At 40.4% G+C, this 15,778-nt stretch overlaps 1 long non-coding RNA gene across 2 annotated transcripts; it reads left to right on the top strand.

Moving 5' to 3' along the window:
• The first annotated feature begins 385 nt into the window (after positions 1–385).
• Positions 386–4,235, top strand: LOC145906490 (uncharacterized). 2 transcript variants are annotated; one of them, XR_014402821.1, is made up of 3 exons: positions 386–473; positions 2,255–2,348; positions 4,140–4,235. It is a non-coding gene; the product is annotated as an uncharacterized LOC145906490 (long non-coding RNA). The 2 variants fall into 2 exon arrangements; XR_014402822.1 differs by lacking the exon at positions 386–473 and adding an exon at positions 862–1,482.
• The last annotated feature ends 11,543 nt before the right edge of the window (positions 4,236–15,778 follow it).

Below are 15,778 nucleotides of genomic sequence, written 5' to 3'. Positions count from 1 at the left end.
GTGTGGTTTTGAGCTATTCCAATTAGGTAGTAACTTGCTGGTGGGTGCTGCTGAAATTTATGTTGAAAATGGAGCAAAAAAATCAGGCTGTGTTTGTGGCACAATGAATCGTTTAAGTGTCCAATCATTTGTGATTTTATGAAAGATCCATTTCATATCTACAAATTTTGATCAAAATTAGTCCCTAATGTACATAAAGTATGGGGTCTGTTGCTTGACTTTCAGCTTGGCATTTGTTGCATGTGCTGTCTTTCACAGCATCAATTCTTTTGTTGACCTATTTTGCAAAATCTTGAATTAAAGGCTATTTCATCTTGTTTAGTCATAATACATGCAATATAATTATTTTGTGGCCTAAGTACTGTATTTATTGCCACAGAAAGAAGTGGTCCAATGCCGGTGGGTGATACTTCATACGAAAGGATTCCAATAAACCCACTGCTGAAACTGCCGCAACCAACAATGTATTTCCTGTATGTACTGCACTTGTTGATATGTACAGTAGTTCCTAATTGTGTTTGGGCCATTAAATTTCAATACAAAACACTTTGCAAGGTCTTGTGGGCCACCTAACAGCACTTTTTTCATGCTTTGGAGATAGCCATGATTTCTTACCATTATGCATGTGACTAATTAGCCTCGATTATTGATTAATTGAAACTTTTGTTGTGTCATTGAGCATGTGTGCATACAAATGGGTGTTGCCATGACTGGTGCATGATGTTTCGGTGTAATTTATGTGAACCGCTTAGGTCGGTGGCATCATTTTCTGCCTATTAGCTGTACTGCTTGTAGCCCTGCTGATAAGGCCATTTTCTGTTGTTTAGGGGGTGTTGGTAAAACAGCCATAACTCTGGGATCGATGATCAACCAGGTGTGAAACTTCACATTGTGATAGGTGAATGTCCCATATACTTTGCGGCTTAGGCCAATTGGGAATCTGGTCCATTGACCTCCTATTGAAGGACGCATATTGGTATTTCTATGAAAATTAGTTTTGGTGCTGGGAAATGCCCACCGTGTAGACCTGTGTCACAATGCAAAGTCATGCATCACCAAGCAAAGCAGTGACGCAATTAAGTTAAATTTACGGTTGAATGAGCGCACATGTGCGTGCTGTTGTCATGGCGAATTTTAAGGTGTTTGGGGCAGTTTTAGTGTGGTTTTGAGCTATTCCAATTAGGTAGTAACTTGCTGGTGGGTGCTGCTGAAATTTATGCTGAAAATGGAGCAAAAAAATCAGGCTGTGTTTGTGGCAAAATGAATCGTTTAAGTGTCCAATCATTTGTGATTTTATGAAAGATCCATTTCATATCTACAAATTTTGATCAAAATTAGTCTCCGAAAAAATGGTTTAGCCACCCCCCTAGGGCCATTTGCCCCCCTGGTTACTCAATATTTTGGTTAAAAGAGCAACCAAAAATGGAACTGGATTTTGCAGAAAAATGAATCGTTCAACTACCCACTCATTTGCATTTTTTTGTAAGTTCCAACTCTTCTCTATGCGATGGCATCAAATTTAGTTGCTGAAAAAGTGTCAATGCCCTCCCCCAAGGGCTGGGTATACCCCCCTGTTGGTCATATGATCTTCCAGGAGGCCCAAAAAGTCCTTGCTCTGTACAGTCTCATCCAGGAGCAATTTTTTTTTTCAACTTTGTAGAATTTCAGGTCCCTATGTAAGTCACAAGACCCATCAACGGTCATTGGGAAACAAGCGGAACAGTCGCTAGATGCATTACAGCCGAGGGCTTGAACACAGGATTTCTCCTATCTAATACCCATATAGGTCCTTAAGGCGAAATGTCAAGTTTTTTAAGTGGTGAAATAGACATTAAATTTACACTGAAATATGTTTATTTATGTAAGTTAAACATCATAGGAGGATTTTAAACCAGCTCCAGTCATCAGTCGCCACCTAGTGACAAAAATGAATTTTTTCAATGCCCTAATGTACATAAAGTATGGGGTCTGTTGCTTGACTTTCAGCTTTCAAACAACTTGAAATATAGCTTAAAATGCATGCGTTTCCTCTATTGTCATTCCGCAACACATTTTGAGTCATTTATAACACATAGTTTTTGCAATGTATTGTTCATTCGTCATGGCATTTGTTGCATGTGCTGTCTTTCACAGCATCAATTCTTTTGTTGACCTATTTTGCAAAATCTTGAATTAAAGGCTATTTCATCTTGTTTAGTCATAATACATGAAATATAATTATTTTGTGGCCTAAGTACTGTATTTATTGCCACAGAAAGAAGTGGTCCAATGCCGGTGGGTGATACTTCATACGAAAGGATTCCAATAAACCCACTGCTGAAACTGCCGCAACCAACAATGTATTTCCTGTATGTACTGCACTTGTTGATATGTACAGTAGTTCCTAATTGTGTTTGGGCCATTAAATTTCAATACAAAACACTTTGCAAGGTCTTGTGGGCCACTTAACAGCACTTTTTTCATGTCATTTTCATGCTTTGGAGATAGCCATGATTTCTTACCATTATGCATGTGACTAATTAGCCTCGATTATTGATTAATTGAAACTTTTGTTGTGTCATTGAGCATGTGTGCATACAAATGGGTGTTGCCATGACTGGTGCATGATGTTTCGGTGTAATTTATGTGAACCGCTTAGGTCGGTGGCATCATTTTCTGCCTATTAGCTGTACTGCTTGTAGCCCTGCTGATAAGGCCATTTTCTGTTGTTTAGGGGGTGTTGGTAAAACAGCCATAACTCTGGGATCGATGATCAACCAGGTGTGAAACTTCACATTGTGATAGGTGAATGTCCCATATTCTTTGCGGCTTAGGCCAATTGGGAATCTGGTCCATTGACCTCCTATTGAAGGACGCATATTGGTATTTCTATGAAAATTAGTTTTGGTGCTGGGAAATGCCCACCGTGTAGACCTGTGTCACAATGCAAAGTCATGCATCACCAAGCAAAGCAGTGACGCAATTAAGTTAAATTTACGGCTGAATGAGCGCACATGTGCGTGCTGTTGTCATGGCGAATTTTGAGGTGTTTGGGGCAGTTTTAGTGTGGTTTTGAGCTATTCCAATTAGGTAGTAACTTGCTGGTGGGTGCTGCTGAAATTTATGTTGAAAATGGAGCAAAAAAATCAGGCTGTGTTTGTGGCAAAATGAATCGTTTAAGTGTCCAATCATTTGTGATTTTATGAAAGATCCATTTCATATCTACAAATTTTGATCAAAATTAGTCTCCGAAAAAATGGTTTAGCCACCCCCTAGGGCCATTTGCCCCCCTGGTTACTCAATATTTTGGTTAAAAGAGCAACCAAAAATGGAACTGGATTTTGCAGAAAAATGAATCGTTCAACTACCCACTCATTTGCATTTTTTTGTAAGTTCCAACTCTTCTCTATGCGATGGCATCAAATTTAGTTGCTGAAAAAGTGTCAATGCCCTCCCCCAAGGGCTGGGTATACCCCCCTGTTGGTCATATGATCTTCCAGGAGGCCCAAAAAGTCCTTGCTCTGTACAGTCTCATCCAGGAGCAATTTTTTTTTTCAACTTTGTAGAATTTCAGGTCCCTATGTAAGTCACAAGACCCATCAACGGTCATTGGGAAACAAGCGGAACAGTCGCTAGATGCATTACAGCCGAGGGCTTGAACACAGGATTTCTCCTATCTAATACCCATATAGGTCCTTAAGGCGAAATGTCAAGTTTTTTAAGTGGTGAAATAGACATTAAATTTACACTGAAATATGTTTATTTATGTAAGTTAAACATCATAGGAGGATTTTAAACCAGCTCCAGTCATCAGTCGCCACCTAGTGACAAAAATGAATTTTTTCAATGCCCTAATGTACATAAAGTATGGGGTCTGTTGCTTGACTTTCAGCTTTCAAACAACTTGAAATATAGCTTAAAATGCATGCGTTTCCTCTATTGTCATTCCGCAACACATTTTGAGTCATTTATAACACATAGTTTTTGCAATGTATTGTTCATTCGTCATGGCATTTGTTGCATGTGCTGTCTTTCACAGCATCAATTCTTTTGTTGACCTATTTTGCAAAATCTTGAATTAAAGGCTATTTCATCTTGTTTAGTCATAATACATGAAATATAATTATTTTGTGGCCTAAGTACTGTATTTATTGCCACAGAAAGAAGTGGTCCAATGCCGGTGGGTGATACTTCATACGAAAGGATTCCAATAAACCCACTGCTGAAACTGCCGCAACCAACAATGTATTTCCTGTATGTACTGCACTTGTTGATATGTACAGTAGTTCCTAATTGTGTTTGGGCCATTAAATTTCAATACAAAACACTTTGCAAGGTCTTGTGGGCCACTTAACAGCACTTTTTTCATGTCATTTTCATGCTTTGGAGATAGCCATGATTTCTTACCATTATGCATGTGACTAATTAGCCTCGATTATTGATTAATTGAAACTTTTGTTGTGTCATTGAGCATGTGTGCATACAAATGGGTGTTGCCATGACTGGTGCATGATGTTTCGGTGTAATTTATGTGAACCGCTTAGGTCGGTGGCATCATTTTCTGCCTATTAGCTGTACTGCTTGTAGCCCTGCTGATAAGGCCATTTTCTGTTGTTTAGGGGGTGTTGGTAAAACAGCCATAACTCTGGGATCGATGATCAACCAGGTGTGAAACTTCACATTGTGATAGGTGAATGTCCCATATACTTTGCGGCTTAGGCCAATTGGGAATCTGGTCCATTGACCTCCTATTGAAGGACGCATATTGGTATTTCTATGAAAATTAGTTTTGGTGCTGGGAAATGCCCACCGTGTAGACCTGTGTCACAATGCAAAGTCATGCATCACCAAGCAAAGCAGTGACGCAATTAAGTTAAATTTACGGTTGAATGAGCGCACATGTGCGTGCTGTTGTCATGGCGAATTTTAAGGTGTTTGGGGCAGTTTTAGTGTGGTTTTGAGCTATTCCAATTAGGTAGTAACTTGCTGGTGGGTGCTGCTGAAATTTATGCTGAAAATAGAGCAAAAAAATCAGGCTGTGTTTGTGGCAAAATGAATCGTTTAAGTGTCCAATCATTTGTGATTTTATGAAAGATCCATTTCATATCTACAAATTTTGATCAAAATTAGTCTCCGAAAAAATGGTTTAGCCACCCCCCTAGGGCCATTTGCCCCCCTGGTTACTCAATATTTTGGTTAAAAGAGCAACCAAAAATGGAACTGGATTTTGCAGAAAAATGAATCGTTCAACTACCCACTCATTTGCATTTTTTTGTAAGTTCCAACTCTTCTCTATGCGATGGCATCAAATTTAGTTGCTGAAAAAGTGTCAATGCCCTCCCCCAAGGGCTGGGTATACCCCCCTGTTGGTCATATGATCTTCCAGGAGGCCCAAAAAGTCCTTGCTCTGTACAGTCTCATCCAGGAGCAATTTTTTTTTTCAACTTTGTAGAATTTCAGGTCCCTATGTAAGTCACAAGACCCATCAACGGTCATTGGGAAACAAGCGGAACAGTCGCTAGATGCATTACAGCCGAGGGCTTGAACACAGGATTTCTCCTATCTAATACCCATATAGGTCCTTAAGGCTTCCAGTCTGTTACAACTGGCATCCTGAAAACTAAACTTTACTTTGAGCCAGGTCAACAAGGATAATTGGCATACATTAGACTCTTTATTGTGGTAAATTTGTATTCAAGCGCAGTTAAAAAAACAAAAACCTCAATGGCAAATTACTGCAAAGATAACCAAAAAGATCGATAGTCCACGTAGCGGCAACGATTAACAATCGGACGCTTACTTAACATCAATTATACACTTGTTACTGTGTTAATAACACCAACCATCGCCTATATATCAATGTAAAATTTGTGTATATGTATTCTCGTTGCTCTCCATAATGTACTAAAATAATCTGTAGATCCACAATTGTATCTTTGTAAATGTCTCTGAGTCTAAACAATTGTGTCCCGTGATTGTTTTGTTATATGTACATATGTTATGCTTGATCAACGGAAAAATTTATGCATATATATACTTTTCTGGTGTACAACAAAATATATTTGTGGCTGTACTTTGTACGTCGCTCTCTTTAACAGAACCAACAACTTGCGTTCATATATGGACCGCAAGTACCAGACAAGCGGAGGGGTATTATGTCGCCGCACAACACATGTATATACGAAAAAGGCCCAAAGCGTATAACTATCGTATGACCGCAAGTTAAAACTAAAGTCGTTGTAATCACGCGTTCAACGCATGTCCAAGTTGTGATGTCCAATAAAACGACATGGGAAAAAAAGATCCAATTTCCGGTTTAGGTCAATTCCTGACCGAACAATTTAATAGGAAAAACCTGCCGACCTGCTGGCAGGTGAAAAAATTGTAGCCGGTAGAAGCAGCTACATTATATTGGGTTATTAACACGTAATTTGGGCAATGAAGTCGTATAGGTAACTTAGGCAACCAAACTAACTACGTAAATCAAGTTAAAATAATTACAGGCATTTCTTTGGCAAATTAGACATAAGGTTAATTTAAACACAAGTACTTCTTTCGCAAAAGATAAATAAAGCTAAACTAAACATAACTACTTTTAGTTATTCTGAAAACAAAGTCTACCTATACATAAATAACCTATTAGGGCACTTAGTTAATTAAGCTATATAAATAACTGACGTAATCGGCCACCTTCAAGTTGCGCAACAACTCCGTATAAGGCATCAATACGTGTGGCTAACCGCAGACTATACAAGCAGAGCAACTAGCGCCTGCCAAATCAGTGTGTTTTAACTGTTGCTGTGTAAGGGTCTAGGCTGTTGGTTCTTCTTCAGTACACTGTATAGGAGCCCTTATTGTACTGTACTGTACTGTACTTGGATTTATTCGTTGGATTATATCAATAAATGGATTTATGAACAACTTTGGACTGGCTTGAAGCTTGGTGGATGTATGTGTTTAGTCGGGAGTTAGACTATTTAGAAGACGCACAGACTTGTGTAAAGGAGTTCTTTAACTCCAACAGTAAACCTTGAGATAGAGAAGGCAAGTTGCCTACGAGGCCGAGTTGCCAACGAGACTCAGTCGGATCCCTGGGGGTGTAGCTGAAAAACTACCCAAATATTGAGGTTGATTTTGTGGAAAAATGAATTACAGAAAGTATGGTCAATTTGGGATTTTAGTCCCCACCCTTGTCTAGGAATTCTGGTCAAAATTATGTTCGAGATAACTACTTTAACCGCTCCCCCGGGGGCATTTTGACCCTCTGCTGGCCATTATTTTGGCCAAAAAAGCAGAAAAAAGTGTGGGTTTGTTTTGTGAAAAAATAAATCACAGAAATAACCCTCCATTTGCCATTAAGTGAAGCCACCAACCCTCCTCTACAAAATTCATTAAGAAGATGTCTTGTTAGATGTCTTGTAACTGTTTTGGGAGCCCCCAGGGCTGTTTGTACACCCCCTGGGACTGACAATTTAGCAGTTAGCCTTCGCAAAACCCCCAATGTGCTGTCTTAATGCAGCTCCAATCAATTTTTTTTCTGTTCAGCGACAGTAGTCCCCCTTCATGAGTCATCAGACCCGGCAATTGTTTTTGGCAAACAAGAGAAACTGTAACCAGGTGCACAATGACAAATGACTTCTAAAACTCAATTTTTAGGATTTAATTGTGAGATGCGGCCTATACCCTTTGGTCTTCCGATACTTAGGGACAAATAATCCTGTGGTTTGTGACATCACAGTGACATATTTTTGTGTGATGTAAAACCTTGTCCTGACCTTTGAGGTAACGTAATCTGTGCATTCTCCTATGTTTGAAATTATTCGATATCTGCAATATAAGGCGCCTTCTTCTATCTAAACAATGCATTTTTCGACGCGAGCGCCTTGTGTGATGTCATTTTCGCCACAGCGCAAAATGTTTACGATTTTTGGTTGCCGTTACTTTTTGTGCAGTTTTCTACATTTTTTTAGTTGACGTAGAACCGTAAAACTTTGGATATATTTTTGAAAATGAAAGCCAAAGCTAAAATGCTGTTATACATTAGTAATAGTAAACGTTTCGAACACTAACTGCGTTCATCATCAGTACTACAATCAACTTTAGTGTTCGAAACGTTTATTATTACTAATGTATAACAGCATTTTAGCTTTGGCTTTCATTTTCAAAGTTATAAACTCCAAATATTTTGCACCTTTGGATATATGTTTGTTGAATTTCCGCAAAGCGACAAAGCGAAATAATTAAAGAGATCGATAGTCCACGTAGCGGCAACGATTAACAATCGGACGCTTACTTAACATCAATTATACACTTGTTACTGTGTTAATAACACCAACCATCGCCTATATATCAATGTAAAATTTGTGTGTATGTATTCTCGTTGCTCTCCATAATGTACTAAAATAATCTGTAGATCCACAATTGTATCTTTGTGAATGTCTCTGAGTCTAAACAATTGTGTCCCGTGATTGTTTTGTTACATGTACATATGTTATGCTTGATCAACGGAAAAATTTATGCATATATATACTTTTCTGGTGTACAACAAAATATATTTGTGGCTGTACTTTGTACGTCGCTCTCTTTAACAGAACCAACAACTTGCGTTCATATATGGACCGCAAGTACCAGACAAGCGGAGGGGTATTATGTCGCCGCACAACACATGTATATACGAAAAAGGCCCAAAGCGTATAACTATCGTATGACCGCAAGTTAAAACTAAAGTCGTTGTAATCACGCGTTCAACGCATGTCCAAGTTGTGATGTCCAATAAAACGACATGGGAAAAAAAGATCCAATTTCCGGTTTAGGTCAATTCCTGACCGAACAATTTAATAGGAAAAACCTGCCGACCTGCTGGCAGGTGAAAAAATTGTAGCCGGTAGAAGCAGCTACATTATATTGGGTTATTAACACGTAATTTGGGCAATGAAGTCGTATAGGTAACTTAGGCAACCAAACTAACTACGTAAATCAAGTTAAAATAATTACAGGCATTTCTTTGGCAAATTAGACATAAGGTTAATTTAAACACAAGTACTTCTTTCGCAAAAGATAAATAAAGCTAAACTAAACATAACTACTTTTAGTTATTCTGAAAACAAAGTCTACCTATACATAAATAACCTATTAGGGCACTTAGTTAATTAAGCTATATAAATAACTGACGTAATCGGCCACCTTCAAGTTGCGCAACAACTCCGTATAAGGCATCAATACGTGTGGCTAACCGCAGACTATATAAGCAGAGCAACTAGTGCCTGCCAAATCAGTGTGTTTTAACTGTTGCTGTGTAAGGGTCTAGGCTGTTGGTTCTTCTTCAGTACACTGTATAGGAGCCCCAATTGTACTGTACTGTACTTGGATTTATTCGTTGGATTATATCAATAAATGGATTTATGAACAACTTTGGACTGGCTTGAAGCTTGGTGGATGTATGTGTTTAGTCGGGAGTTAGACTATTTAGAAGAAGCACAGACTTGTGTAAAGGAGTTCTTTAACTCCAACAGTAAACCTTGAGATGGAGAAGGCAAGTTGCCTTCGAGGCCGAGTTGCCATCGAGACTCAGTCGGATCCGTAAGGTGCGAGGCCGAGACGCAGTCGTACCCCACGGTCACCCAGCGGGGACATACCCCGACAACTGGTAAACCGACATGTACCTTTCGTTTTACGCAAAGTTGCCATGGCCGTGTCATATGCACTTTAATGATCGATGAGTTGCAGACTCCCACTTTATGGTTACTTTTTAGTACACATCGATCCTTTAGGCACCAAAGTAGGCAAAACACAAATCACGACTTACTTGTCGCATTGTTGATATCGCATTTGGTAAAGTCGGCTCCCAAACAGTTGACCACATTACGTTCTATTGCGGGTTGAGACTAGCTGGAGTAAAGTTGTGCCCCTACGTGTGTAGAAAATTTATCGCCGTTTTTATCTGTGTATTAATGCAACTTTTTAATAATAAGGTTCACAGGCTTCGCAGCCAAGCTGGATCAGCCATTTTTCCGACAAGTCGGAGCGAGATCTGAAAAATCAAGCTCCCGGTGAGGTTTGAACTCACGACCCTGAACTAACCAGGCCCAACGCTCTACCAACTGACCTACAGGATCCCAGTGGCTTCACGGGGTATATTGTGGCCAAGGTACACTGGTGCGCAAGCGCACAACTTGTCGGGCGACCTTCACATGCGTAGAGGATCTCCACCACCGTAATCAGACAACGCAGAAGTAATGCCATGCTTTCGCATAGCAAGGCAGGTTCGCCCCACTGCGCAGGCCCTTTATATTTGGCGACCACAACTCTAATATTTTGATCATAAGGTTCACAGGCTTCGCCCGTGAAGCCACTGAGCTCCTGTAGCTCAGTTGGTGGAGCGTTGGGCCTGGTTAGCCCATGGTCGTGAGTTCAAACTTCACCGGGAGCTTGATTTTTCAGATCTCGCTCCGACTTGTCGGGAAAATGGCTGATCCAGCATGGATGCAATGCTTTGGCTGCAATGCTAGGGCTGCCAAGCCTGTGAACCTTATGATCAAAATATTGGAGCTGTGATCGCCAAATATAAAGGGCCTGCGCAGTGGGGCGATCCTGCCTTGCTATGCGAAAGCATGGCATTTCTTCTGCGTTGACTTTTTAATAGTTGTTGTTTCAGTTACGTGACTTCTTCACCTTCTTTTTTGACTGTTTTTGCAGTTATTTGTGCTTCCAAATATTTTAGCGATGTTCAACTTTTATTGTGTATATTCTTGGGCAAGGGTTCGTGAGAAACAACTGGAACGTGGGTAAGGAATAACTTTGCTAGTTACTTCCTCTATGCGTTATCAATATTCCTGACAACTTATCCAAGCCCTTGGCCTGGTACGGGGAAATCTAATGCTCCAGCATTTAACTCAGTTCAAGTGAAAGTTTTTCGGTAATTAATGAATAAATATTTTCGCGAGCAGCTGCTCGCTCTTTTAGGTGATATTTATAACAGGTTATTTTTTTAGGTTAATTAACCCTCGCTTCTAAAAGATAGCAGTAAAGTCGCGGACAAGATTTGCAACATGTTTTCCGTGATGTATTTGCAATTAGTAAAAAAAACAAACTTGTACCCATTTTAATAATGCAGAGCGGAAAGCCTTTGATGTGTTTCAGAGGAAAGGAGTTGCAACGGCAAATCTTGAAACACCAAATCCCGCTTGGCTGGGTTTTGGTTGACTTGTAGTGTGACACGCTTTACCATGCACGCTTGAATGGCGCAAGGTCTAGTTCTGTCCATTAACGCACAGTGATTTTTATCCGGTTGAAATTATCAGGAATTCGGTAGCTACCAGAAAAAGTGGTCGCACAATTTAAAGTGTTGTTTAAGTTATATTGAGTTTATTTATCTTCCGTTGTAGGATCATTGCGTATTTGTACATTTCATATTCCAAATCTTAGATAACCTACTACGGAAATCATTTGGAAAAATAAAGTGATTCGTTAAAATTACTGACAAATTCAACTTCATGTACTAGCAAGAAGTTTATGTACTAGGAGAAATTTCTTTAGTTACATTTAGTAACAGAAAATCCAGCGCGGTACATAATAACGTTCGCGCAACAATGCACTGGAATGTTAACTGTGAAAACCGGGTTTCGGTTGACTGGCGAAGCTGCCGTCTGGTTCTACGTACAAAAGAAGGCAGTTGCTTTTCAGGCAGAATAAGTAAGACAAGCATCAAATTCAACCAGTTGCAACATAACAGTGATTATATATGTGTGCAAAAAAAGCCATAATATTGGAGAGCTGCAGACAGGGTGTACACGCACAGGGCACCCAACAGATCGACGTCGACCAAAAGGTACCACAAGGTGGAAAATAGTGTGCCCGCTAGTGTAAAAGCAAGCACAGTGTCACAGTCACCAGCTGCACTGATGAGACCTGACAGGTCGAAACAGTGCGTGCTGACCCTGTCTTCAGCTCTCCAGTGATTATATAGCAATATATTGTTAAACGAGCTTTGTAGGTCTTACCATAACAAAGATAGAGAATAGTAATGGTGTTTGAAAGGGTGTGTGTTGGAACGCTTCTCACGGCTTCGTTGGTCTTGGCGTTGACGAGTGTCGTTTCTCCACATTGGGCTGAGGATCCTACGACGGGAAATTACATCGGGTTATTTCTTACATGTGAAAACAATACATGTGTCAAGACACCTACTGTCGGTATTTTTTGTGGTTTTTACTTTTATTAAGTACGTTTGACATTTCTTTATTAAATATGGACTGTGTTTAGACATCTTTGGAACAGGAAGGATGTCGGTAATAATCTGTTTATTGATTGGAATCTTTTTTCAAAGTATTTCAGATATTATCTACTTTGGCTACGTTATTCGTATGAATGAAGGTGGATGTATAACAGTTTCCTTGACAACAATGACAAGTAAGATATCCAGCAATGGCTCCCAGGATTCTTTTTATTGTTATACCATGGGCATATGATGTGCTTTAACTTTAGGTATATTTTATCTGCTTACTGTCGCAATCTTCGGGAGTCATCTTGGATTATCTGGGGTTTTTGAAGATTGGAGACGTGGATCAAGTTATATTCAAGTTGTTTTTGCATTCGTAGCGAGTGTCTTTAGTGTGATTGCATCCTCACGTGCTCCTGATAGAGGACAATTAAGTAAGACAATTTTAATTGTCACATACACACGAATATATCTACTATCTAAAAAAGTTTCGTTTCAGGCTAAAATCTGTCAGTCTTAATGAATTGGACAAAAATATTTCGCTTTAAAAGCATCATCAGTGTCTTATTCAAATAGAATCGTTGACGAGTATCTCTTGTATACTGCATACACATGCATGTTGGCGAAATGTCGTTTATAACACAATCCCCCCAGCAAGGCAATAATGTTTGGATGCAACGACAGTTCCTCGTATGTCAAGAAATTGTGTTCATTTTAGGTGTGGGAGAACTGCCCTTAATTTTCACTGGAATATTTCTAACGACCTCGTTTATTCTGTCAATGATGGCTTTGACTCAACCCTATTGGCTTCTACGCAACTCATCCTCTGAATTGTTTGGATTATTTGCTTACTGCAAGGAGGGTACTTGTCAACCAATACCCCTTGGTAATTTGAAAGCCTGCAATGATATTATTACAGCAATCGACTACAAACAATTGCAGCTAGGATAACTGTTTTTAGACATGGATAATCCTGCTAGGAAAGCTACAGCTGCTTTTTCGTTTCTTGGCATCATTTCCCAAAGTGTTTCCATAATTTGTTACTTGGTTTACTTGCGGAGAAAAACTAAAATGCCTAGAAAAATTTTGATCGGCGCTGCTACTACAACAAGTAAGTCAAATTAGTGTGCAACCATTCGAAATGTCTATTTACCTGCTGGTGATTTCATTAGTCTTTGCTGGACTCTTTGCGATCTGAGAACATATGGCCATCTAAACTTAGACCAGTGCCATCATATGTAGGTGTGTTTATGAATCTAAATCTAAATTTCTTTTCGAAAAAAAGATGGGTCAAAAGCATTAATTCAAGCAGGGCTGCAGGAACTTACTTTTATACTTTGTTAACATTTTTTATCAGTCGTTTTCGACCAGCCAAAGTAACGCAGAATGCATTCTAAGAAGAACTTCTTGTTCATTCATTTACTTTCTGTAGCAATATCGAGTTTTGATCATACGATTCACTTAAATACGAGTTAAGGCCTTGCAATCAAGCTGGCCCAGCCACTTTCTTGTCTTCGGAGTCTTATCTGTTGAAGTTCATTTAGCAAGTTGTGCGGTGGTATCTTGACCAAAATATATTATTGGCTCCACATTGCTTATCATATGATTATTGTGACACGGGGCCTGACAGCACTATTGGTTGAGCTTGCTTGGCCGTAGTGTTTCCACCTTGTTTGCTGCCCAACGGATATCGGTGACTGTATAGTCACCACAAAGTGGAAGTCTTTGCTTGGCCGTTTGGTCAGCAAAGTCGTCTGATAGTCACACCAGCTGCACTGATGAGACCTTTTAGGTCGAAACAGTGGCCATCTGTCTGCAGCTTATACACAAAATCTATCTGTTCCAACCACCATTATGCCTGCATGGCCTGGGACATCAATTACAGTTGTCCCATATCCTAAGGTGGCCAAGTCTTTTAGCGTGTGTTTGTTCTATGTTTTCTTAGGCGAAAATGTTTTCATAGGCGAATACGTTTTCTTGCACAAGGACAAACATCGTCAACACATAGGGTGTTGTACGTAACTCGTACTGAAAAAAAAACGAACAAAATTTCACACTGGATACAGGTCGCCGCTAAAAGACAGTATCCATGCGCCCACCAGACTATCGTGTTGCTTTTGTGGTTTGTTGTATTGACCAGTGTCGTCAGTTTCTGGATGGAACGTATATAGCAAAGTAATACAAGGTTTTTAATTGACTAATTGCCATAAAATAGGGGGATAATGTTCCTTCATCCTATTTAGGCATTGGAAAATAAAAATATTTTCACAATTTCTAAGCAACAACATTATCTGTTTTGCAGGTCTAACTTCTCTTGTTATTGTGATTGTGTTTGGGAGTTCAGAGCCAATGAGAGGTCTTGGACAAGAATGGTACAGGGGGATTAGTTATAACAAAGCTATTGCTGCATTGGTGGCAAGTTTGTGTACTTGTATTTGTGCAAAGAAAGCTAAACTCCTATCCGAAGGTAATATAACAGTTAAAATGATATAAAGTGATCAGACATTCGTATAAGCAAACAAAGTTTTTAAATATCTAACACATAACCAACAATGTTATTAGTCAACATAATGCTAGGCTATATTCCAAAATATAGTCCAATTAACTGCAGATGGCGAAAGACAACAACTTCTACCCAAAACCACACAGCAACAAGAGCAACAACAGCAACAACAGCAACAACAGCGACAACAGCGACAACAGCGACAACAGCGACAACAGCGACAACAGCGACAACAGCGACAACAGCGACAACAGCGACAACAGCGACAACAGCGACAACAGCCACAACAGCCACAACAGCCACAACAGCCACAACAGCCACAACAGCCACAACAGCCACAACAGCCACAGCAGCAACAGCAGCAACAGCAGCAACAGCAGCAACAGCAGCAACAGCAGCCACAGCAGCCACAGCAGCAACAGCAGCAACAGCAGCAACAGCAGCAACAGCAGCCACAGCAGCCACAGCAGCAACAGCAGCAACAGCAGCAACAGCAGCAACAGCAGCAACAGCAGCAACAGCAGCAACAGCAGCAACAGCAGCAACAGCAGCAACAGCAGCAACAGCAGCAACAGCAGCAACAGCAGCAACAGCAGCAACAGCAGCAACAGCAGCAACAGCAGCAACAGCAGCAACAGCAGCAACAGCAGCAACAGCAGCAACAGCAGCAACAGCAGCAACAGCAGCAACAGCAGCAACAGCAGCAACAGCAGCAACAGCAGCAACAGCAGCAACAGCAGCAACAGCAGCAACAGCAGCAACAGCAGCAACAGCAGCAACAGCAGCAACAGCAGCAACAGCAGCAACAGCAGCAACAGCAGCAACAGCAGCAACAGCAGCAACAGCAGCAACAGCAGCAACAGCAGCAACAGCAGCAACAGCAGCAACAGCAGCAACAGCAGCAACAGCAGCAACAGCAGCAACAGCAGCAACAGCAGCAACAGCAGCAACAGCAGCAACAGCAGCAACAGCAGCAACAGCAGCAACAGCAGCAACAGCAGCAACAGCAGCAACAGCAGCAACAGCAGCAACAGCAGCAACAGCAGCAACAGCAGCAACAGCAGCAACAGCAGCAACAGCAG

Source organism: Ascidia mentula, chromosome 6 (assembly GCF_947561715.1).
Source record: "Ascidia mentula chromosome 6, kaAscMent1.1, whole genome shotgun sequence".
Taxonomy (NCBI): domain Eukaryota; kingdom Metazoa; phylum Chordata; class Ascidiacea; order Phlebobranchia; family Ascidiidae; genus Ascidia; species Ascidia mentula.
Note: the sequence above shows the minus strand (reverse complement) of the source record. Positions and strands in the feature narration are given on the sequence as shown.